This window comes from Camelus dromedarius, chromosome X, assembly GCF_036321535.1.
Source record: "Camelus dromedarius isolate mCamDro1 chromosome X, mCamDro1.pat, whole genome shotgun sequence".
In the NCBI taxonomy this organism is placed as follows: Eukaryota; Metazoa; Chordata; class Mammalia; order Artiodactyla; family Camelidae; genus Camelus; species Camelus dromedarius.
Window position 1 is genome coordinate 2737383 of NC_087472.1, and position 24430 is coordinate 2761812.

Below are 24430 nucleotides of genomic sequence, written 5' to 3' on the forward strand. Positions count from 1 at the left end.
AAAAAATGTTAAAAAATAATATTGTCTACATGAACAAAGTATTGCCATTATAGTTATTTTTAAGACTTCTGTCCTTTAACAGTTATACTAGAGTTAAATGTTTAACAAACCATCATATTACAGTGTTGTCCTGAATCTGACAGTATACTTTTATTTATTTATTTATTTATTTTTTAAATGAAAAACGGATATTTATTTCTCACAGTTTTGGAGGCTGGGAGTCTGAGATCAGGGTACCAGAACTGTCAGGTTCTGGTGAGAGCTCTCTTTCAGGTTGTAGACTGCCATCTCTGACTGTATACATACCTTAACCAATGTGTTGTATATTTTCATATGTTTTATATGACTAATTACAGTCCTTTTGTTTCAGCTTAAAGAACACCTTTCAGCATCTTTTGTAAGGCAAGTCTGATGGTGATGTATTCCCTCAACTTTTGTTTGCAAAAGTATTTATCTTTCCCTCATTTCTGAAGGAGAACCTGGCTGGGTAAAATATTTTTGTTTGGCAGATTTTGTGTTCTTTCAGCACTTCCAATATATCATGCTACTCTTTCCTGGCCTGCAAGGTTTCTGCTGAGAAATCCATTGCAAGCATTATGGGGTCTCCCTTCTATGAGAGAAAAATTTTCTCTTGCTGTTTTTAAAATTCTCTTTGTCTTTGATTATCCACAGTTTCACTATAATGTGTCTTGGAGAACATTGTTTTGAATTGAAATTATGGCATGATCTCTTAGGTTCATGAACCTGGATGTCCAGATCTCTCCCAAGTTTTGGGAAGTCCTCAGCTATTATTTCTTTAGATAAGTTTTTTGCCCCTTTCTCCTTCTCTCCTTCTGGGACCCAATGATGAGCAGATTTTTTTCTATTAATGGTGTTGTATAGGTTTCATAGGCTTTCTTCATTCCTTTTCATTCTTTTTTTTTTTTTTTTTGCTTCTCTGACTGTATAATTTAAAGTGATCTGTCTTGAGTTCATTGGTTTCTTCTGCTTGGTGTAGTCTGATATTGAAGCTCTGTATTGCATTCTTCATTTTACTCATTATATTCTTCGGCTCCAAAATTTCTGTTTTTTAAAAATGTTTTTTGTTGTTAAACCTCTTATTTTGTTCTTGAATTTTTTTCTGATTTCCTTAAATTGTTTATGTGTATTCCCTTGTAGCTTTCTGAGATTTTTAGAACTATTATTTTTAATTCTTTGTTGGGCAGTTCCTTATCTCCAATACTTTTTGGTTATTTCCAAGATGTTAAAGGTGTTCCTTTGGTTGTGTCACATTTCCCTGACTCTTTGTGATCCCTGTAGCCTTGTATAGATGTCTGTACATCTTTAAATCCAGTCACCTCTTCCAGACTATGGACTGACTTGGATAAGAAAAGACTTTCACCTGTGGATGAGGGCATGCTTGAGCATGGGTCTAGTGGTACAAGCCCCCAAGTGCTGGGGTATATTCATGCTCTGGGGTCAGGGAGATGTGATGTCTCACTCACTCAGGCAGCAGGGTCCAACAATGTTGAATAGTGCATGGTCCTTGGTGAGCACTGCAGTGGTGGTGAGGGGTGTCCACAGTGGCTGCAAGAGCTATTAGTGTCCTTAGATGGATCTTCTAGTCCAGCAGCTAGGGACCAGGACAGGCAGTGGTAGTGGCCAGAGTCAGTGTTGTGCACACCATCAGCTGCAGCTGCCTGTGTAGAGGTGGGTGCTGGTTGTAGACCCACATGTAGTGGTGAGGGCTGGGGCCAGCAGGAAAGGCCAGGGCCAGCTGTGAGTACACTGGCATCTGTGAGAACCTTGGCTGTGGATGTGCTCTCGTGTGGTTGCAGTGTCCTTTGTGAAGCTCACACATAGCAGTGGAAGCCATGATGGGAGCTGAACCAGTGTGGTGCAGGTGCTCAACTGGAGGAGCTAGTTACAGATAGTGTAGGCCAGTGACAGGAAACATGGCTAGATCTGGGCTCACAATCAGCTGTGGAGGCCCTGGCTGTTGGTACACACTCCTTTGGCTGCAAGGTCTCCCTATAGGTGCACTTATGGCAGTAGAGACTGGTGACAGGAGACAGGCCAGTGGTGTGCATGTACACAGCTATTAGGGGCAAGGCCCAAGCATGCACACAGCAATGGGGGTTAACTGGGGGGTCTAGGTTTATGTCTTGTACTTGCACAGCTGCAGAGGCCTGGGCTGGCTGCTAGTGTGGATCCCTGTCAGGGGTTGTAGGAGAGGGAACAGTGAGGGACTTAGGTGGCTACCACTTGTGAATGCAATTACCTATAAGGCAATAACTGGTGAAATCTGCATAGGGTTCACAGTGGCTATATTGGCCACTGGTTTCTTCAGTGGGAAAAGCTGTTGGAGTCTTCTGTAGAACAGGTCACTGAAAACCACAATTGCTTGTGCTGTGTGGCTGCTACTTGTAGCACCTGCTTTCTCTTGTTCCTAACCATCTCTGTATATCTCAGCTTTGCCATTCTGGGTGGAGTGAAGTCAAAGTGGGTCCTTTGTGCAGTGCTCCAAAAGGCTGGGAAGACTGTCACTCCCTTTTCCAGAGAGGGGAACTCTATCTTGCTGGGGAGTTCCCTCTTGGCATTGAGCAGTGCTGGCCTGGAGGACAGGATGATGCCAGCAAAATGAAACTGTTTATCCTTCACTTTTTGTGCAATTATTCCCAAGTTTTTTGTTCCATTGTGTTGCTGGTTTCTTAAGTTGACTCTTGAGCTCTCCCAGAGCCATTTTTCTTCATGTATAGCTATCTAATTATTGATATTTATTGGGAGATGGAGCCTGGGGTTTCCTATTTCTCCAACTTCATAATGTCCTTGAAAGAGTTTTAAGTTACAGGTTCAATTTCTTTAATATTGTGTGCTATTCTGATTTTCTATTTTGAATTGAGTCAGTTTTGAATCTTGCTAGCAATTTGTACCATTTCATTATATTTGCAAATTGATGACATAAAATTTTTTGTTGTATCTTATGACATTTTTAATATCTATAGGACCTGTAGTTTATATTCTTTCATTCATTCCATGTTTTGTTTGTGCTTTCTCTCCTTTTTTCTTCATCGGTCCTTCTAGAGGTTTATCAAATTTGTTGTTTTTTCCCAAAGAAATGATATTTGGGTTTGTTGATCCTCTTGATTATATATTATTTTCTGTTTCATTTATTTCTGTTCTTTCTTATTTAATTCTTCTGCTTTCTTTGGGTTTAAATTGCCTTTCTTGTTTTAGCTTAATGAGATGATGCTTAGTACAGTGATTTTCAACTTTTCTTCTTTGTTAATATATGCTTTTAAGGTCACAAATGTTTCTCTAAGTGTGACTTCAACTATAGTCCAAAAGTTTTCATATGTATTATTTTCAATATTATTTGGTTTAAAATAGCATCTCATTTTAATGTGATTTCCCCATAGACAAAGGTTTATTTAGAAGTGTATTTATTTTTCCCCATTTTAACAGCTTTTTTTGAAGCTAAATTGGTATACTACACATGTACAATTTGATATGTTTCAACATACTTATATACCCATGATCAAGATAAGAAGCAACAATCAAGATAATGAACATATTAGATCCCTCAAAGTTTCCTCCTGTAATTTCTTTCCTCCCAAATGATGTAAATAATTGTCATTTCATTATTTTTTCTTGCTTAATTGCACTGTGACCAGAGAACATACTCAATAGAATTTTTAATTCTTTGAAATTTGTTGAGCGTTGCTTTTTGGTCTATAACAGAAGTCAGCAATTGTGGTCTACAGACCAAATCTAGCTTATTGACTGTTTTTGTATGGTCTTCAATCTAAAAATGTTTTTTTACATGTTTAAAAAAGGGTTAAAAAAGAAAAATATGTGATCGTGAGCTCATGGGGCTCACAAAGCCTAAAGTATTTATTATCCAGCCCATCACAAAAAAGTTTGCTGACCTCTGGCCTAATACATGTTCAGGATATGTAAATGATCCATATGTTTATGGGAAGAACATCTTTTCTCCAGTTGTGAGGTATACTGTCCCATATTAGTCAGTTAGGTCCAATTTATTAATATTATTCAGATGTGGTATACCCTTACTGATGGTTCGTTTTCCTCCTTGTTCCATCAACTGCTCCAGTTGAACAAGTTGTCCTTGTCCTGGTTACTGAGAAATAGTATTAAAATATCCCAGTGTGATCTTGTATTTGTTGATTTCTCATTGTGGTTTTGTATAGTTTTGTTCATCTCATATTGTGCATCATATCTTTTGAGGCAATATTAGTTGCATTCAAACTTAGAATTGTTATATCTTTCTGGTGAATATAATCTTTAATCATTCTGAAGTGTCTCTTTTTATTACTGGAAAATATTTTTGCCTCAATGTCTACTTTGTCTGATATTGATTTAGCCACACCAGCTTTCTTTTGATTAATTTTGATTGGTGTATCTTTTTCTAGTTTTTATTTTCAACCTTCCTGCATCCTTATATTTTAGATGTGTATCTTGTATGTATCATATTGTCTTTGTACATCCAGTCTGATGATGTTTGCATTTAATCAGAGCATCTGATCAGTTTATATATAATGTAATTATTAGTATATTTGTAAATACCCATTATATAGAAAGTTTTCTATTTATCCTGACTGATTTTTAAGAGTTTGCTAGGCAAAGGGCTATTGGGTTTATGGGGATATGATGTCTGTGCCAGAAAGATAACATGGTGGGATCAGAAAGGAGGACCGTGTGGCTTGAGATTGGTAGATGTAAATAAAGGGCTGAAGAAGTAGTTTGGACCTGACTGTGCAGTTATTTTGTGCCAAAGCTAATAATTTTTAATTTCCTTAAGATTATTCTGAATGCTTTGGAGTATTTAAAGTGGTGAGGGAGGTACTGACAAAATGAAATTTGAAAATGCTAAGTTTGGCTGCAGTGTGTAGAATGGATGAGGAGACAAGTAGATTCCAGGAAACCAGTTAGCACAGTATCAGATACAAGGTAGATACTTAGTAAATATTTCTTGTGTGAATGAGGCTTTAGCAGTGGTCAAGAGTGAGTTCATGACAACTTGTACTAGGATTGTGGTGGAACATGTGAAGAGAAATAAATATTTTGAAAGGGGCTTAGGGAGTAAAATTGGTAGAAATTTAGCTAGAGTAATATGGAGATGTTGGAGAGGGAGATGTGAAAGATAACATAGGTTTCTGGTTCTGCAGTTGGATAGATGATGGTATCGTTCCCTGAGACAAGGAATAATGGAAGAGTATTTGGTTTTGGAAGAATGCTAGGATCCAGAGAAAACAAATCCTGTTGCATAGTTCAAAAATAGAATAGAATAGAATAGAATAGAATAGAATAGAATAGAATAGAATAGAATAGAATAGAATAGAATAAAAAAATGATATGCAACAGAATTTTTTGCTCTTATCACAATCTTCAGCAATCCTGTTTTGTCCCCCAATCTTACAACAGCTAACTTTTAATGTATTAGTTATTTTTCCATAGTTTTAAAATGCAAATATCTTGTTGTTTTAGAGTGTATAACTAATTGCTTTTGAAGTTGAATATATTTTTATATGTTTATTATACATTTGTAATATGTTGTGAATTTTTTTGTGTATATCCTTTGCTCAATTTCATATTTTGTTTCCTTTTACTTACTGATTCATATTAGCTCCTTCTTTGTTAGGAATGTTAATGTTTTGTTTCTAAATCCCAGTCTGTTGTTTAACTTTATTGATGAGGTCTTTTTGTTACATAGAAGTTTAAAGTTAATGTATACTTAAATCTCTTTCTTTTCATGGCTTATGAGTTTTAGGTTTTACTTAGCAAGCTCTTCCCCACCTCAAGAGTACATTCAGTATTTGCTGTTTACATGTAGTAGAATTATATTCCATTGTGCACGATAGATCTCACATTTTTTCTAAATGGATAGCCATTTGTACAGTGCAATTTATTGAATAGTCCATAATTTCCTCATTGATAATAAATTGTTCCTTCATCCTACACCAAATTCCTATATACATATGGATCTGTTTTGGGGACCTTCTGTTTAATTACAATGATTCTTTTTTTTTCTATTTTTACCTTTGTACCAAGCTTTAATTTTTTAAAATTTGCTTTTTTAATAAGTACTTCATATTCAAAGGTCATAATCCAAAGGTTGCAAAGTGGTATACAGTGAAAAATAAATAAATCTCCTTCTCATTCTTAAGCAAACAGCCACCCAGTTTTCCTCCCAAGAGGCAACAACTGTTACCAGTGTTTTGGTGCATATACATATCAACATGAAAATATTCTAGTACTATAATATTTTATTTGTTAGATTTATAGTATGTTCTGTTCTTTATTAGGTCAAATGACCTCTTATAGTTTTTTAAAAGTTAGTTGCGGTGGGAATGCAGTTTGGTGCAGCCACTGTGGAAAACACTGTGGAGAGTCCTCAAAAGACTAGGAATAGACTTACCGTACGACCCAGGAATCCCACTCCTGGGCATATATCCAGAAAGAACCCTACTTCAGGATGACACCTGCAACCCAATGTTCACAGCAGCACTATTTACAATAGCCAAGACATGGAGAGAGCCTAAATGTCCATCAACTGATGACTGGATAAAGAAGATGTGGTATATTTATACAACGGAATACTATTCAGCAATAAAAACCAACAACATAATGCCATTTGCAGCAACATGGTCACTCCTGGAAAGTGAAGTCATTCTAAGTGAAGTAAGCCAGAAAGAGAAAGAAAAATACCATGTGAGATTGCTCATCTGTGGAATCTAAAAAAAAATAACAAACAAAAACAAACAAACAAAGCATAAATACAAAACAGAAATAGACTCATAGACAGAATACAAACTTGTGGTTGCCAAGGGGGTAGAGGGTGGGAAGGGATAGAGGAATTTCAAAATTGTAGAATAGATAAACAAGATTATACTGTATAGTACAGGGAAATATATACAATATCTTATGGAAGCTCACAGAGAAAAAAATGTGACAATGAATATATGTATGTTCATGTATAACTGAAAAATTGTGCTCTAAACTGGAATTAGACACAACATTGTAAAATGATTATAAATCAATAAAAATGTTAAAAAAAGGTTAGTTGCAAGCAATGCCTTACAAACTTTAAGATAAACTTGAGAAGTTTTAATTTTAGAAAATGGTGTTAAGACTTTTATTAGGATTACATTGAATTATAAATAAATTTGGGAAAATTGGTATATTTTAGTTAATTAGGATCTCTCCAGCCAGAAACATGCTATCTTGCCATTTATTCAGTTCTTTTCAGTAGTTTTTTTTTTTGCTTAAACTTTTTTTTTATTGAAGTATAATATACACAGAGAAAGTGCAAAATCAAAGTGTACAACTCAGTGAATGTTTTTCAAACATACAAACGTGTGTAACCAACATCTGGATCAGGAAATAAATGACATCTGAAACCATCCCTTCATGATTTTTCTCAGTCACTGTCCATACTCCCCTCCTCAAAGATAACTGGCATCTTGATTTCTTCTGCTACAGATTTGTTGCACCTGTTTGTGAACTTTTTATATAAGCAGGATATTATAGTATATTCTCCCTTGTATACGGCTTGTATCACTGAACATAATGTTTTTGAGATTCTTTTATGGTTTTATACCAGCTACAGTTCATTAATTTCCAGTACTATGTAGCCATCCATTCTATAAATAAACCACAACTTATATATTCATTCTACTGTTGATGATGGGATTTTGTTGTGTCTAGTTTTATATTATAATGAATAATGTTGTAGTAAAATAGTTGTTTACACTTTTTTGTTGAAGACATCTATATTTCTGTTGTTTGTATAACTAGGAATGGGATTGCTGGGCCATAGGGTATGCATATGTTCAACTTATTAGAAACTGACAAGGAGTTTAAAAAATTTTTGCACCAATTTACACATCTGCCCTATAACTCTCCATTCTTTCTAGCACTTAGTACTGTTATACTTTTTAAATTTAGCCATCATAATAAACGTAGCTTGGAATGTCATAGTAGTTTAAATCTGCATTCCTTGATAACTTCCTTATGAACTTGATCATGGTTTCAAATGCTGTTTGCTTTTTGAATGTCTTAAATATTTTTGAAAGGTCTTTTCAAATAATTTGTGCATTGTCTATTTAATTGTCTATAATTTTCTTACTAATTTATAGTTCTTAATATTCTGAGTACTAGTCCATTGTCAGACATATGTATTGCATACACTCCCATCCTTTTCACTCTCATGTTTTTTGATAAACAATGATTCTTAATTTTAATGTAATCTAATTGATCAGCCTTTTATTTCATGGTTAGTACTTTTTGTTCCATTTAAGGAATCCTTGCCTACCCCAATATCATAAAAATATTATCCTAAGCTATCATTTAGAAACTGCATATACACATTATATATACTCATATATTGATATACATTTGTATACCCACACATATATAAGTATATAAATGTGTGTGATTGATGTGAGATAGGGTTTGAGAATCATTCATTTATATTTGGATATCCAACAGATATTCAATTAATTACAATATTTTTAAAAAATTATTTGTAATCTAGTACTGTAATTCTCTAACTTTGTCCTTCTCCTAAATTTTAGAATCAGGTTGCCAATTTCCATACAGTAAAGAACCTCTTGGAATCTGTACGGAAATTGCACTGAATTTATCAGTCCGTGTAGGGGTAATTGTTATTTTTACAAAATGGAATCTTCCAGCCTATGAACATGTATAACTGTCCATTTATTTAGATTTTTATTTTTCCTATTTTTGTATCTGCTTATGGATATTGTATAATTTAAAAAATTTATTCTTATTGTTATTTCATGCTATTATAAGTATACTTTAAAAATTTTGTTTTCTAAACATTTTTGTGGTTGTACAAAAATACAATCAATTTTTTTGAACAATATAACATTTTTTATTGATTTATAATCATTTTACAATGCTGTGTCAAATTCCAGTGTAGAGCACAATTTTTAAGTTATATATGAACATACATACATTCATTGTCACATTTTTTTCTCTGTGAGCTACTATAAGATCTTGTGTATATTTCCCTGTGCTATACAGTATAATCTTGTTTATCTATTCTACAATTTTGAAATCCCAGTCTATCCCTTCCCACCCTCTGCCCTCTTGGCAACCACAAGTTTGTATTTAATGTCTATGAGTCTATTTCTGTTTTGTATTTGCGCTTTGTTTTTTTTTTTGTTTGTTTGTTTGTTTTTGTTTTTGTTTTTTAGATTCCACATATGAGCGATCTCATACGGTATTTTTCTTTCTCTTTCTGGCTTACTTCACTTAGAATGACATTCTCCAGGGACATCCATGTTGCTGCAAATGGCATTATGTTGTTGGTTTTTATTGCTGAATAGTATTCCATTGTATAAATATACCACATCTTCTTATCCAGTTATCTGTTGATGGACATTTAGGCTGTTTCCATGTCTTGGCTATTGTAAATAGTGCTGCTATGAACATTGGGTTGCAGGTGTCATCCTGAAGTAGGGTTCCTTCTGGATATGTGCCCAGGAGTGGGATTCCTGGGTTGTACGGTAAGTCTATTCCTAGTCTTTTGAGGACTCTCCACAGTGTTTTCCACAGTGGCTGCACCAAACTGCCTTCCCACCAGCAGTGTAGGAGGGTTCCCCTTTCTCCACAGCCTCTCCAGCATTCGTTGTTTGTGGATTTTTGAATGACGGCCATTCTGACTGGTGTGAGATGATACCTCATTCTAGTTTGATTTGCATTTCTCTGATAATTAGTGATACTGAGCATTTTTTATGTGCCTATTGATCATTTGTATTTCTTCTTTTGAGAATTGCTTCTTTAGGTCTTTTGCCCATTTTTGGATTTGGTTGTTTGGTTGTTTCTTATTAAGTCGTATGAACTGCTTATATATTCTGGAGTTCAAGCCTTTGACATATTTCACAGAACTAGAACAAATCATAATCAAATGTATATGGAACCATCAAAGACCTAGAATTACCAAAGCATTACTGAAGAGAAAGAAAGAGGCTGGAGGAATAACTCTCCCAGACTTCAGACAATACTAGAGAGCTACAGTCATCAAGACAGCATGGTATTGGGACAAAAACAGACATATAGACCAATGGAACAGAATAGAGAGCCCAGAAATGAATCCACAAACTTTTGGTCAACTCATCTTTGACAAAGGAGGCAAGAATATACAATGGAATAAAGACAGTCTCTTCAGCAAATGGTGTTGGGAAAACTGGACAGCAGCATGTAAAACAATGAAGCTAGAACACTCCCTTACACCATACACAAAAATCAACTCAAAAAGGATCAAAGACTTAAACATAAGACCAGATACAATAAACCTCCTTGAAGAAAATATAGGCAAAACATTATCTGACATACACCTCAAAAATGTGCTCCTAGAACAGTCTACTCAAGCAATAGAAATAAAAGCAAGAATAAACCAACGGGACCTAATGAAGCTGTACAAGCTGTACAAGCTTCTGCACAGCAAAGGAAACCATAAGTAAAACAAAAAGACAACCTACGGAATGGGAGAAAATTTTTGCAAATGAAACAATGAATTTTTTAATATTGATCTTATACACAGAAATACTGCTGAATCCATTTATTAATAGTACTAACACCTGTAGTTTCATTAAATATTCAATTAATTTTAATTTCTTTTCTTTATCTCAAATTTTTATATATTTAATTTTTTCATACCTTATTATATACTCTAAGACCTCCAGTACAATGCTGAATGTAAGTGGAGATCAAAACATCTTGTGTTTAATTCCTGACTTGATGGAAGATTTTCATTATTTCACCATTAAGTATTTTTTTGCTGTATATTTTCATTGCAGATATCACTCATCAGATTAAGGGAGTTTCTTTTTATTTTCGTTTTGCAAAGACTTTTTTAAAAAATCATGAATGAATGTTGAATTTTCCCCCAGCTTAATTGAAATGTAACTGATATATGATATTGTGTAAGTTTAAGATATACAAGGTGATGATTTTATACACAAGTATACTGAGAAATTATTACCACAATAATGTTAGTTAACACATGAGTGGATTTTGAATTTTAACAGATTTAAATATTTTTTCTTATATCTTTTGAGTTGATCACATTTTTCTCCTTTGTTCCTTAAATGTGGTGAACTACATTAATTGATTTTCAAGTATTAAACCAACAATTTTTCCTTAGTATAAGCCCTACTTTCTCAGTTATTTTGTATAACAGGATGGGATATATGTGAATGTGTGTATGTGTGTGTGTTTTAGAGTTTTTGCATCCCTGTTCATAAGTGAGATTGGACTTCAGTTTTTCTTTATTTGTCAAGGTTTTGCTAGGTTTTGGTATTAAGGTTATGTTAGCTTCAAAAATGAACTGGGATGCAAAACTTTTTTTATACTTAGGGAGAGATTATGTAAGGTTTGTAGGAATTCATTGGTAATACCATCTGGCCCTCAAGTTTTCTTTTGGAGAACATTTTTGGTTATAGATTCAACTTCTTTAAGAGTTAGAGGATTATTCAGATTTTTAATTATCTTTCAAAATTTTAAATTATGTTTTAAGGAATTGTCCATTATTCTAAATTTTCACATTTTTGACATAAACTCTTTTAAAAATAACATTCTCCCATATTTTTAGTGTCTATTTGATCTTTAACGATATATTCCTTTCCATTCCTAACAGTGGGTATTTGTTTTCTCTTCTTTGTTATTAATCAGTCTTGCTAGTGGTTTTTTGTTTTCATTGGATCTTTTTTTAAATTGAGGCATAATTGACACACAACATTTTGTTAGTTTAAGGTGTAAATATAATGATTCAATATTTGTATATATTGCAAAATGATCACAATAAGTCTAGTTAACACACATCAACATGCATAGTTACAGATTTTTTTCTTGTGATGAGAACTTTTAATATTTATTCACTTATTCTTGCTTTTAAGAGTAGATAATTATTGTGAAAATGCTTCCTCAAACTTTTGTACGTTTAGAAGAGAATGATAAATATAAGACAAAATCATTTGTTTTTATTGTAGTTGAAGGGAAAATTTGTGCATGCTTCTGGAATAATTTTTCAGTTGTAGTTTGCTTTCAGATCAGGAGTTCAGCACATACATTTTGAAAACCAGGATACATTATTGTGCTGTAAACTGATGTGGTGAAGTTTTAAAAATAAAACATATGAAAAATGCTTTAAAATTCTTCTCTCTGACTTTAAGTAGGCTATAATATCTGTATGAAGATTTTATCCCTGGTGCCCTAAAATTATCATTATTTTTCATATATTTGTGTCTCTTACATTGTGGATTGTGTCTTTAGATTTTTTTTTAGTTGAAATGTTTTATCTTTTTATTTTCTTCATGATCTGGAAATTTGTTGTTATACTCGATTATTTAGAAGATTTTAGTGAAAATGTTACATACCCTCTAGAGACAATAGAGAAAATGGCATGAGTGTATTTTTCTTGCTGTGTGACAAAAATAATTGTTAAAACTGTAGATTTGCCTTAATAAAACAACAAGATTAAAAAATGATTTACTCTCTTAGCAACATTTGAACATGCAATACAGTATCACTAACTATAGTTTCCATGCTGTACATTATATCCTGGTGACTATTTTATAAAGGGAATATTGTACCTTTTGACTCCCCTTACCCATTTTGCCCACCCCCTGCCTATGCCAATCACCAGTCTGTTCTCTGTATCTATGAGCATGTTTGTTTATTTTTCTTAGAGTCTATGTATAAGTAAAATCATATGGTATTTTTCATTCTATGACTTACTTCACTTAGCACAATGCTGTCAAAGTCCTTCCATGTAGTCATAACAAGATTTATATATAACAAGATTTCCTTTTATATGGCTGAATAATATTCCATTATGTGTGCTTATATACACACGTATATAACATTTATTTATTTATTATTTTTAACTTTTTATTATTATTCTTTGATTGAAGTATACTTGATGTATAGTATTATATAAGTTACAGGTATACAATATAGTGATTTACAATTTTTAAAGTTTATATACCATTTATAGTAATTATAAAATATTGACTATATTCCCTGTGCTGTACAATGTATCTTTGTAGCTTATTTTATACATATAATTTGTACCTCTTAATCCCTGGCCCCTATACTGCCACTCCCCCTTGCCTTTCTCCACTGGTAACCACCAGTTTGTTTTCTATATCTGTGAATCTGTTTCTTTTTTGTTATATTCACTAGTTTGTTGTGTATTTTAGATTCCACATATAAATGTGATACAATATTTGTTTTTCTCTGTTGAACGTATTTCATTCCGTGTAATACCCTCCAAGTCTATCCATGTTGTTGCAAATGGAAACATTTAATTCTTTTTTAATGCTTATTTTTTATTGAAGTGTAGTTGATTTACAATGTTAGTTTCAGGTGTACAGCAAAGCAACTCAGTTATGTATTTACATACATACATATATAGTTTTTCAGTTTCTTTTCCATTATGGCTCATTATAAGAAATTGAATATAGTTCCCTGTGCTATACAGGAGGTCCTTGTTGTTCAAAAATTTTCATTCTTTTTTATGACTGAGTAGTAATCCATTGTATGTGTGTGTCTGTGTGTGTATCACATTTTCTGTATCTATTCATCTGTTGATGGACACTTTGGGTGCTTCCATATCTTGGCACTTGTAAATAATGCTGCTGTGAACATTAGGGTGCAAGTATCTTTTTGAATTAGTGTTTTTGTTTTTTCAGATATATATCCAAGAGTGGAATTGTTGGGTTGTATGGTACTTCTATTTTTAGTGTTTTGAGAAACTTCCAAACTACTTTCCAGAGTGGTTGCATCATTGTACATTCTCATCAACAGTGTAGGAGGTTTCCATTTCCTCCACATCCTAACCAACACTTGTTATTTGTGGGGTTTTTTTTTTTTTTTTTTTTGGATGATAGCCATTCTGTCAGGTGTGAGGTGATATCTCATTGTGGTTTTGATTTGCATTTCCATGATGATTATTAATGAGCATCTTTTCATATGCTTGTTGGACATCTGCATGTCCTCTTTGGAAAAATTTCTATTGAGGTCTTCTGTCCATTTTTTACTTGGGTTGTCTGTTTTTTTGATGTTGAGTTGTATGAGCTGTTTATATATTTAGGATATTAACCTCTTGTTGGTAATATCATTTGCAAATACTTTCTTGCATTTTGTAGGTTGTCATTTTTGTTTTGTTTATAGTTTCCTTTGTTCTGCAAAAACTTTTAAGTTTAATTAGGTCCCATTTGTTTATATTTTATTTCCTTTGTTTAGGAAACAGATTCCAAAAATTGCTATGATTTATGTCAGAATGTTCTGACTATGTTTTCCTATAGGAGTTTTATGGTTTCTGATTTTACATTTAGGTCTCTAATCCATTTTGAGTTTATTTTTGTAGATAGTGTGAGAGAATGTTGATGGGTGGGGCTGTCCCCAGGGTGAGTTGCAGCTGCTCCCACATCTCCAGGAGACTCTCCAAGATTAGTAGGTCGGTCTGGCCCAGGATTCTATCAGATTATTGCTTTTCTGTGTGTCAAAGGGTGTGTGAGTTTTTGTGTACACCTGTTAACAGTGAAGTTTCTGTTTCTCTCAGTCCTGTGGGACTCCTGGAATTAAGCCCCACTGGCCTTCAAAGCCAAATGCTCTGGGGACTAGCCTTCCCAGTGCAGAACTCCTGGCCTGGGGAGCCTGATGTGGGGCTCAGAACCCTCACTCCTGTGGGAGAACCTTGTGATATAATCTTTAGTTTGTGGGTCATACATCTTGGGGTATGGGATTTGACTATCATGAGACTGCCTCTCCTACCTGTTTTGTGATTCTTTCTTTATGTCTTTAGTTGTATATCTTTTCTGATAGGTTCTGTTTTTTTTTTCACCAGTAGTTATGCAAATTGTGGATTTTGTGTGCTTGTGAGAGGTGGTAAGGTCAAGGTCTTTCTACTCCATCATCTTGGCTGATCCTATACTACATTTTCTTTACCCATTCATTTGTCAGTAGACACTTAGGTTGTTCCATATCTTGGCTTTTGTAAATAATGTTTCAATGAACATGAGGGTGCATCTATCTTTTTGAGTTAGTGTTTTTGATTTCTTCCAATAAATACCTAGAAGTAGAATTGCTGAATCATATGGTAATTCTATTTTTAATTCTTTAGGGAACCTCAAAATTGTTTTCCATAGTGACTGCACCAATTTGCCATTCCCATCAAGAGTGTACAAGGATTCTCTTTTTTCCAGATCGTTGCCAATACTTGTTATTTCTTGTCTTTTTGATAATAACTATTCTAACAGGTGTAAAGTAATACCTCACTTTGGTTTTGATTTGCATTTCCTTGATAATTAGTGATGCTGAGCATCTCTTCACGTACCTGTTGGCTTCTGTATGTCTTTGGAAAAATGCGTATTGAGATTCTCTGCCCATTTTAAAATCAGTTTGTTTGAATTTTTGCTGTTGAGTTGAATAAGTTTTTTAAATATATTTTGTATATTAGCAGATTTTTAGATATGATTTGCAAATATTTTCTCCAATTCAGTAAGTTGCCTTTGCTTTTTTTTTTTTTTTTTTACTTTTTAATTGAAGTATAGTCAGTTTACAATGTTGTGTCAACTTCTGGTGTACAGCACAATGCTTCAGTCTTACATATACATACATATATTAATTTTCATATTCTTTTTCACTGTATGCCTTTGCTTTTTATTGATATGCAGAAGCTACTTAGTTGAATGCAATCCCACTTGTTTATTTTAGCTTTTGTTACCTTTTTATTGTCTTTGCTTTTGGTGGCAAGTAAAAAATTATTGCTAAGAAAGATGTCAAGGATTTTTTTCTTCAAAGAGCTTTATTGTTTCAGGTCTTACCTTCAAGTCTAATCCATTTTGAATTAATTATTGTGACTAGTATAAGATAATGGTCCAATTTCATTCTTTTACATGTAGCTGCACAATTGTCCCATCACCATTTATTGAAGAGACTATTCTCTCCCTCTCATATATTCTTGGCTCCTATTCTATTCCATTGATCTCTGTGTCTGTTTTTAATGCCAGGACCTTAGTGTTTTAATTACTATAGCTGTGTAATATAGTTTGAAATCAGGAAACATGATGCCTCCACATTTGTTCTTTCTCAAGATTCCTTTGGCTATTTTGGGTCCTTTGTGATCCCATACAAATTTTAGGATTGTTTGTTCTGTTTCTGTGGAAAATGCTAGGAAGTTTGGTGGGGATTGCATTAAATCTGTAGAATTTTTTGTGTAGTATGGCCATTTTAACAATATTAATTATTCTAATCCATGAATATGGATTATCTTTCCATTTGTTTGTGTCGTCTTATAGTTTAGGGTGTAGGTCTTTCATCTCCTTATTAAATTTATTCCTGGCTGTTTTATTCTTTTTGGTATAATTACAAATGTTATTGTTTACTTAATTTGCCTTTCTAATAGTTTGTTACTAGTTATAGAAACACAACAGTTTTCTGTATATTTATTTTGTATCTTGCAACTTTACTGAATTCACTTATTAGCTCTAAAAGGTTTTCTTTTTTGGGGGGATAGTCTTTAGGGTTTTTTATATATAATATACTATTTGCAAATAGTGACAGTTTTATTTCTTACTTTCCAATTTTGTTGCCTAATTTCTCTGTCAAAGACTTCTAATATTATGTTTATGTTGAATACAAGTGGTGAGAGTTGGCATGCTTGTCTTTCTCCTGATCTTAGAGGAAAGCCTTTCACTTTTAACACTGAGTATGATGTTATTTGTGGGCTTGTCATATATGGTCTTTATTATGTTGAGGTATGTTCCTCATTGGATCTTTAATAAAACAACCAACTTTTGGCTTTGCTGGACCTCTTTAATATAGATTTTTTATTTCATTATATTCTGATTTTATATTCATTTTTTCTTCTTACTTTCATTTTAATTTGCTTTTATTTGACTATTTCAGATGGCAAATTAGATTATAGGTTTAGATCCTTTTTTCTTTTCAAAAATGAGTGTAAGGCTATAAATTTCCCCTGGTAATGGCTCTGTTATATCCTAGTTATTTTCTTTTGCTATATTTTAATTTTCATATGGTACAAAACATTTTCTAACTTAATTTGATTTTTTTCTTTGACCTATGGTTTATTTAGAAGTGAACTACTTAATTTCCACATTGTGGTGAGTTTATAGTTATCTTCTTTATTAATGATGTCTAGATTAAGCTGTGGTCAGACGTCAAAAATATATTCTGATTTCACTCCTTTGATATCAATTTAGGTTTGCTTCATAGCTCATTTGACAGTAAATTTTATTTAAGGTCCATGGGCATTTCAAAAAAATTCAATTCTTATATTTTTTAATGCTTTGATTATATATGTATATGCATATATTTATAATTTAGGTTCTGTTTCTTAATCATTTCATTGAAATCTTACATATCTTTATTGAATTCTGATGGGCTATAATATCAATTATAGTTATTATATCCTAACTTCCAGTTATTATATTTTTTCAGTTCTAGAATATCTGTTCATTATTTTTGGGGGGTTATAATTTTTTATTTTAACGGAGGTACTGAGGATTGAACACAGGACCTCGTGCATGCTAAGCATGTGCTGTACCGCTGAGCTATACCCTCCCCCACGAATATCTGTTCATTTTATAGATAGAAGTATTGTGTGAAACTTTCCATTATATCTATTTTCTCAAATTAATCATCATTATTTTATAGTCTGTACTGGCATTTCCACTATGTGGATTGCATCTTAAACTTTTTTTTAGTATATGTTTCCTTTCTGAGTTTTAGCTCATTTCATTCATGAAAATTTTTGTTTGCATGCTGGGCATTGTAAATGAAAATGGAAAAGGCCCTGGTTGATGTTATCTTTTAAAAAACTTTTTATTATATATAATAATAAACTCATGGGAAGATGCAAAAATAGTATATAGAGCCCTGTGAACCCTTTACACAGCTTATCCCAGTGGGAGTTCTTATATGATTACGGTACAATATTAGCTATATCCAGACCTCATTAACATTATTGGACTGTAGTCATATAAGCATTTTTTTGTATGTACTCATGTGTGTGTGTAGTTCTATGCAATTTAATCCCATGTGTAAATTTGTATAACCACCACCAAAATCAAGATACAGGATTGTTCAATAACCACAAAGAAACTTCATCTTACCTCTTTATAGCATCACCCACTATTTTCCACCCCATCTCTTTCCGCAGAAGCCATTAATCTGATCTCCATCTCTAATAGAGTTTTGTCAGTTTGATAATATGAAAATGTAATTATATACCATGTAAACTTTTTGTGATTGGCTTTTTAAAAATTAATTGACTTTATTTTTTAGAGCAGTTTTAAGTTTACAAAAAATTGAGCAGAAAATATAGTTACTAGTTACCCTTTCCCCTCCCCCCTCCACAACTTACCCTATTATTAACATCTTACATTAGTGTTGTGCACTTGTTACAATTGATGAACAATATTGATACATTATTATTAACTAAAGTCCATTGTTTGCATTTGGGTTCATTCTTTATGTTTTTTAGTTCTATGAGTTCTGACAAATGTGTAATGTCATATATCCACCATTAGGGTATCAAGCAGAATAGTTTCACTTCCCTAAAAAATGTCTGCATTCCACCTATTCATCTCTCCCTCTCTCCTCCCTGGATCCCTGGCAGCCACCGCTCTTTTTAGTCTTTTTATTATTGCCTTTTCAAGAATATAATATAATTGGAATAATACCGTACGTAGCCTTTTCAGACTGGCTTCTTTTAATTTGCAATATGCATTTATGGTTCCTCCATGGCTTGGTAGCTCATTTCTTTTCACTGAATGATGTTGCATTGTATGAACGTACCATAATTTGTTTATCCATTCACCTATTAATAGACATCTTGGTTGCTTTCAATTTTTAACAATTATGAGTAAAGCTGCCAGCAACATTCATGTGTGCACTTTTGTGCCTACATAAATTTTCAACTCATTTATGTAAATACCAAAGAGAGCACAAATGCTGGATCCAAGACTATGTTTAGTTTTGTAAGTACCTGTCAGACTGTCTTCCAAAGTGGCTGTACCATTTTGCATTCCCACCAGCAGCAAGTGAGAGTTTGTCTTTCTAATGATACTTCCTAATGATATATGATATTGAGAATCTTTTCATATGCTTATTTATCATCTATATATCTTCTTTGGTGAAAGATTAGCTTTTTTCCTAAATATGATACATTTGAGATCCACCCCAGTTGTTGCATGCATCAATAGTTGGTTCTTTTTTATTGCTGAGTAGTAGTCTGTAGTATGAATGTACCAGAATTTGTTTAGCAGTTCACCAGTTGAAAGACTTTTGGGTTGTTTCCAGTATGGGGCTATTATGAATAAAGATTCTGTGAACATCAAAATATAGGTTTCTGTGTGTACATAAAATTTCATTTATTTAGGATGTGATTGAAAAGCTTTATAGTATGTACATGTTTACTTTTTTTTCTGAAAGTCTACTTTTATTTTATTTTTTAACATTTTTTATTGATTTATAATCATTTTACAATGTTGTGTCAAATTCCAGTGTAGAGCACAATTTTTCAGTGATACATGAACATATATGTATTCATTGTCACATTTTTTCTCTGTGAGGTACCATAAGATCTTGTGTATATTTCCCTGTGCTATACAGTATAATCTTGTTTATCTATTCTACAATTTTGAAATTCCTCTATCCCTTCCCACCCTCCACCCCCTTGGCAACCACAAGTTTGTATTCTATGTCTATGAGTCTATTTCTGTTTTGTATTTATGCTTTGTTTTTTTGTTTTTGTTTTTGTCTTTTAGATTCCACACATGAGCGATCTCATATAGTATTTTTCTTTCTCTTTCTGGCTTACTTCACTTAGAATGACATTCTGCAGGAGCATCCATGTTGCTGCAAATGGCGTTATGCATGTTTACTTTTTAAAGAAACTGCCCAGGAGTTTTCCATAGTGCTTAAACTACTCTGTGTTTCAGGCATAATTGTGGTTTTGTTTTCCACACTTGTTGGTAGTGTATAAAGTTGCTGGCATTGAAACCTTTTTTTTTTTTAATTACAAATGGATGTTAGATTTTGTGAAGTTGTTTTCCTGCCTGAATTGATATGATCATATACATTTGCTTCTTTAGCATGTTGTTATGGTGAATTAAATTGACTGATATTCAAATGTTGAACCAACCCTGCATTACTGGAATAAATATTATCCTATATTCATAGATGATATCAGCCTATCATTTGCTTTCTTCCTTCCTTTCTTTTCTACTTTCCTTCCCTTCCTCCCTCTGTTCCTCATTTGTTAATTCATTTATGTTGCCTTTATCCTTTGTTTGGTTTTGTAATCAGGACAATACTGGCCTCATAAAATGAGTTTGTTACTGTTCTCTCCTCTTCTAATTGTAGAAGTGAATTTCTCAGATTTGTGCCATATCTTCTTTAAATATTTGGTAAATTCTTTAGTAAAACCATCTGACCTGAGATTTCTTTTTTAAAGGTTTTTGATGAAAAATCAATTAATGATCTTATTGAGGATTCATTACATGTGATAAATCACTTCTCTACTGGTGCTTTCAATTATCTTCTCTTTGTCTTTCAAAAATTTGATTACAGTGTGTCTTGGAGTGGATTGCTTTGAATTTAACCAACTTGGAGTGTGTTGAGGTTCCTGGATGTATAGATTCATGTTTTTCTTCGTATCTAGGAAGTTTTGGGCCATTATTTCTTTATATGTTCCTTCTGTTCTTTACTTTCACTTCTTTCTCTGGGACTCGCATTATGCAAATGTCCCACAGGTCTCTTAGACTTGTTTATTTATTATCATTTTAGCCATTTTAAAGTGTACACTTCAGTGGCATTTACTACATTCACGTTGTGCAACCATCACCACTCTCTAGGTCCAATATATTACATCACCTCAGTAGGAAAGCCCATCCCTCCGTCCCAAGCTCCTAAAATACCTTAATCTGTCTTCTGTGTCTAGATTTACCCCTTCTTGATATTTCATATAAATGAAATCATACAGAATTTATGTCTGTTTTCTTACACTTAGCATAATGTTGTCAACTTTCACTCATGCTGTAGTATATATCCATATTTCATTTCTTTCCATGGCTGAATACTATTCCATTGTATGGATATGCCACATTTTATTGATTCATTCATGTGTTGGTAGACATTTGATTTTTTCCATCCTTTGTCTATTGTGAATAGTGGTACTGTGAACATTCATGTACAATTTTTTATTTAAACCCTGAGTTTGCATTCTTTCCATTGTATTCCCAGGAGTGTAACTGCTGAATTTATACTAATTTTGTTTAATTTACTGTTTTCTACAGCAGTTGAATCTTTTTGCATTCCCACCAACAACACATGATGGTTCCAATTTTCCCACATCCTACCAACAATTGTTCTTTCTTTTGTTTTTTTTTTTTTCTTTAAAGACATCTTAGTGAGTGTGAGGTATTATCCTATTATGGTTTTGATTTGCATTTCCCTAGTGACTATTTTCTTGTGTTTGTTGGCCATTTGTATATCTTCTTTGGAGAAATGGACATTCAATTTCTTTGCTCATTTAAAAAAATTTGGTAGCAGGAAACTTTATGTGATCCTTTAAAAAAAAACAGCTTTATTGAGATAATTCACATAGCATAAAATTCACTCTTTGCCCAACTTTTATTGGGCTGTTTGTCTTTGTAACTGAGTTGTAAGAGTTCTTTATATATTGAGGATACTAGATCCATGTCAGATATATTATTACCAAATATTTTCTTCCATTTGTGGATTGTTTTTTCATTCTCTTCATTGTGTCATTTAATGAACAAATGTTTTTAATTTTGATGGAGTCAAAGTTATCTTTTTTCTTTTGTTCCATGTGCTTTTGGTGTTTCAAAGAAACCACTGCCCAATCCATATTTGTGAAGACCTACCCCTATTTTTTCTTCTAAGGATTTTATAGTTTTAACTCATATTTAGGTCTTTGATACATTTTGGATTAATTTTTGTATATGTTGAGTAGAAAGGATCTAACTTCCTTCTTTTGTATGTGGATATCCAGTTATTCCAGCATGATTGTGTTCTTTTTTTTCATTTTTTTCCTTTTCAGATTGGATAAACTTAATTGAAATCTCTTTAGGTGTGATGATTCTTTTTTCTGTTCCTCAAATCTACTGTTGAACCTCTCTAGTGAATTTTTCATTCCAGTTAATGTATTTTTCAACTTTAGAATTTATAATATCTATTTCTTTATTGATATTTCTCTATTTGGTAACACAGTATCCTGCTTTTCTTTTGTTCTTTGAGTATATTTGAAAACAGTTAATTTGAAGTCTCTGTCTAGTAAGTCCAATGTCTAAGCCTCATAAAGGACAGTCTCTATTGATTTTCTTTTTTTCCTGTGAATGAACTACACTTTCTTGTGTGTTTACATTCCTTATATGTTTTCTTTGTTTGGTTTTGTTTTGTTTTGTTAAAATGGACATTTTGAACACTATACTGAGTAAACTCTGAAGATCAAATTTTTCCCCCTCCCCAGGATATGTTACTGCTTTTTGTGGGTTTTTTTTTTTTTTTTTTTTTTGGTTAAGCTCTTCTAAACTATATTCTAAAGACTATATTCTTTGTCCTTATGGTCACTGAAGTCTCTTTGTTGTTAGCTACTCAGTAATTTCATAGAAATTTACTTAGGCACTGATAATTTAAAAAAATTGTCTTGGTTCTAATGCTTTCCATGGGTTTGGAGTCCAGACTCACCACTCAGCTACTGCTGTCTATAAAATATGGGGATCATTATGTCAAACTTCCTGTACTACTGGATGGAATTGGGAGTTCAGATTACTTACTTGGTTTCCCCTGCACCTCACTCCTGGTGGTGGAGTATCTGTAGAGGCTGGGGCTAGGATAGGGCAGCTATTGTCAGTATGTTTTCTGTCTTGTTAGGGTTTTCCTTTGTTGGTCCTTTGTCTAGAGAGAGCAGGCTTTTCTTAGTTTTTTGTTTTGTTTTGTTTTTGTTTTTTTGTCTACTTCTGTTGGTCATTCTTGGTTGCAGGCTTTTCTAGTGCCTAGTCTGAGATAATTGAGAGGTGAAAAGAAAATGCAGGAACTCACTAAGTCCCAAGGTCCCTAGCAAGTCTGCTTTTTTCTTTCTTTCTTTTTTTTTTAACATTTTTTATTGATTTATAATCATTTTACAATGTTGTGTCAAATTCCAGTGTTCAGCACAATTTTTCAGTTATTCATGGACATATACACACTCATTGTCAGTTTTTTTCTCTGTGAGTTATCATAACATTTTGTGTATATTTCCCTGTGCTATACACTGCTTTTTTCTTTCTAACTCTCAGCATCCTCAACAGATTTTCTGTTGTATTAATGTCTATGGTTTTAATTGTAATGACTTGAGAGAAACAGGGAGAAATAAATCTATTCTTGTTTGACAATGGAAATCCTCTGTTATATTTTTTGAAGAATATTTACTTTAGTATTCACTTTCTGGCATAGAAAGTGGAAGCAGATCACCCTAATCCAATCAGATTGAGCTACTTCAAGGATGAGTTTTTTTGTTTGTTTGTTTGGATGGTTGTTTGTTTGCTTGTTTGTTTTGGTAAGGCATTATACCCTTGGGACCCACCCTTACTCTCTGGGTAGTTTTTCAGCATCCCAGCTGAAGGTTTATGAGGGACTCTTCACCTTCTTGGGCCTCAAGCTGTAAGAAACTGCTAATAACTCTGCTTAGTTGTCATCACTTTAACATCCCTTTTCTGTTTGTGTTCTCCAGCACAGCTATTTAGAAATCAGTAATTACCTCCATAGAAAAATGTGGCTCAGACTATCCGACCCAATTTCTCTGCTCTTCTTTCTCCTAAATATTGTGTTTAAAATCTCATTTATTTGAATCCCTGAAGTTTGATTTTTGTCTCACCATTTCCATAAGACTGTGGAAAGCTCTGCTTTCTGCTTGATTTTTTTAGCCTCTCTTAATTTTTTAGCCTCTCTCTTAATTACCAGTTACCTAATTCCTACAGGGGTTTTAAGAGATATAGTATGTTAGGCTCACCCCAGTGTTTCCCTTTGCTCCAAGATCTTTGCCCCTCAAATTCTGTTTGCCTTGGTAGCTCTCTGATGGAATCACACACACACACACACACACACACATTTTACCGCAGTGTTCTAGGCTTTCTTGGTGGGTGAGTTGCTCTGTTGCATAAAGTTGTTCTTCACAGCAATAAGAAAAAGTTCCTAGTAAATTTGTATAGTTTTCTTTAAATCTAAAAATATGTTTTATTATATGTATTTCTCAATGTTTAGAGCTTTGCTGCTAATATGAATGATCCTTTTTTCCAATTACATTTTCTAACTGTTTATTGCTGGTATTTATAAAAGATGTTGACTAGTGTGTTTGGATCCACTACTGGTC

At 33.2% G+C, this 24430-nt stretch overlaps 1 protein-coding gene across 2 annotated transcripts in view; it reads left to right on the forward strand.

Annotated features, from left to right (window-relative positions):
- GABRA3 (gamma-aminobutyric acid type A receptor subunit alpha3) overlaps positions 1-24430 on the forward strand; it is a 234763-nt gene that overhangs the window by 41463 nt on the left and 168870 nt on the right. The window lies entirely within an intron of this gene.